The following is a 2,767-nucleotide window of genomic DNA, read 5'->3' as shown; positions in this document are numbered from 1 at the left end:
TACAGTTGTCTGTGGGTTTTTTGTTGATTTGTTGCCTGGTTGATCTATCCAGTGCCGAGAGAGGGGTGGTCCCCAACCATTATATTATTGGGGTCTATTTCTTTGTTTAGGTCTAATCATGCTTATTTTATATATCTGGGTGTTCCAGTGCTGGGTGCAAATATATTTATGATTGTTCTGTCTTCTTCTGAATAGATCCCTTTATTATTATGTAGTGGCCTTCTTTATTTCTTTCTATGGCTTTTAGTTTGAAGTCTATTTTATCCAATATAAGATTAGCTATTCTTGCTCATTTTTGGTTTCCATTAGCATGGTATATCTTTTTCCATGCCTTCACTATTAGTTTGTGTGAGTCTTACAGGTGAGGCGAGTCTCTTGAAAACAGCATATATTTGGGTCTAGCTTTTTAATCCAATCCATCAGTCTGTGCCTTTTGAGTGGAGAACTTAATCCATTTACATCTGGAGTTCTTATTGAGAGGTATCTCATACTCCTGGGTTTTACTGCTTTTTGTTTAGATGTTTTAAATGTCTTTTTTGGGGGGGTGAAGATTTAGTTTCTTTTTTTTTTTCTTTTCTCCTTCACATTTATGTTTACCAGTGGGTTTTGTTCTTTCTTGTGTATTCTTATTGTTTTTCAGATTACAGAGTTGGGATTCCCTTGAGAATTTATTGTGGGGCTAGTCATGTGGTGGTGATCTCCTGAAGTTTTTGTTTGTCTGAGAAATACACTATTTCTCCCTCATTTCTGAAGGAAAGTCTTGCTGTGTATAATATTCTTGACTGGCAGTTTTTATCTTTTAGTATTTTGACTATGTCATCGCATTTTCTTCTCACCTGTAGAGTTTCTGTTGAGAAGTCTGCTGTTAGTCTCATAGGGGCTCCCTTTTAGGTGACTTGATGCCTTTTTCTTGCTGCTTTTAAGATTATCTCTGTGTCATTGAGCTTTGCCAGTTCAATTATAATGTGCCTTGGAGAAGACCTTTTTTGATTGAATCAATTGGAAATCTTTGAACTTCCTATATCTGAAGGTCTGTGTCTCTCCCTATACCTGGGATGTTTTCTATTATTATTTCATTAAATAGATTTTTCAATGCCTTTTCCTTTCTCCTCCACTCCTGTAACACCCATAATTTGAACATTTGTACTCTTAAGGTTGTCTGCTAATTCTTTTAGACTTTCTTCATTCTTTAAAATTCTTTTCCCTTTTTTTTGTTCACCTTGATTATTTTGTAAAGATGTTTTTGAGATCAGAAATTCTTTCTTCTGCTTGCTCTAATCTGCTGCTTAAACTCTTGGTGTGTTTTTAGTTTCATTGAATGAATCTTTCAGTTCCAGGAGTTGTGCTACATTCTTTTTTTAGGTATCAATCTCTTCGTAAATTTCTTCCTTCATATCCTGGATATTTTTTCTCATTTAATTGTGTTATCTAACTGAGTCTTCTCTTATCTCATTGCATTTCCTTAAGATTGTTATTCAGAATTTCTTTTCAGTCATTTTAAGAGTTTCCTGTTCTATAGGGTCTGGTACTTGAGAATTACTATATTCCTTTGGTAGTGTTATATTTTCTCTCTTTTTTTTTAATATTTCTAGTATCTGTACATTGATTTGTGGTCATCTGGTAGATCAGTTGCTTCTATTACTCTGGAGTGGACTGTGAGAAGAAAGACTTCCTCCTCTTTTTTCCAGGCTCCTCTGGTGACTCTCCTGTGTCAATGAAGTCAAATATGTGGCAGTCAATCTGCACAGTGCTCATAGCCATTACTGTGGTGGCAAGCCATCCTTGCAGCAGTGGAAGCTGTGGTGGTTGCTTTTGTGGACCACTTCTGGAAGTGTGTGGTGCATCCCAGTCACAATGCTGCTGTTGCCTGCTGTGCGGGTGGTGGGAGGCTGCTCGGCGTTTTTCCAGTTTGGGCCTTGCAGTGGTGGCAGCATTGCTTCTACCTTCTGTGAAGGTGGGAGAGGGCTGTTTGGAGCTTTTTCCTGCCTGGGTCTTCTCTCTCTGAGTGCTTGACTACAATTATCTGCTATTACACAGAATGACAGTTTTAGCATCCTCAGCCCTTTCTCATCCCATCTTCCTCAGGATTTGAGATTTTAAAAATTCTAAGTGTTGCAACATCTATCTCTATCACTGAAACTTAGCTGTAAATTAACTTCTGTATTGTGCACTTTTTTCAATAAGTAGAAACTAAATAAACTGAAGACTGCAAAATAAGAAGAGTTTTCAAATGAGATCTTTTTTGTCGCTGTAAACTCACATAATATAGTATAAATATAGAGAAAAATGAAGAATAACAGAGAGCCATGATTTATCATATAGACCATAAGTCTTAAGCATTACTGATCCTAAGGTCAAGGTGCTTTCAATATGCCATTCCTAGAAATGCATGCTATCTAATAAAATTGCATCTAATATTTAGCTATTTAAACCATGCCCTATCAAGATTAAATGTTAAGTACTTAATAATTATAAAGTATGACTATTAATCATTCATTTCACCTTTGCTTTGATGATTGCCTAAACATTAATGTTAGGTCCTGAAATTCAGGATTGTTTTTCTTTTGTTTTTGTTTTTTTTTTTCCTTTTTGTCTTTTTTCGTGACCGGCAACGGATCGCAACCCTCAGTATCGCGCCCGTACCGGACCGGGACCAGCAACAGGATCGCAACCCTCGGTGTTGCGCCCGCACTGGACCGGGACCAGCAACAGGATCGCAACCCTCGGTGTTGCGCCCGCACCTCGCTCAGCCAGTGAGCGGCCGGTC

This window comes from Galeopterus variegatus, unplaced genomic scaffold (genome assembly GCF_000696425.1).
Source record: "Galeopterus variegatus unplaced genomic scaffold, G_variegatus-3.0.2 Scaffold3675, whole genome shotgun sequence".
In the NCBI taxonomy this organism is placed as follows: Eukaryota; Metazoa; Chordata; class Mammalia; order Dermoptera; family Cynocephalidae; genus Galeopterus; species Galeopterus variegatus.
Note: the sequence above shows the minus strand (reverse complement) of the source record.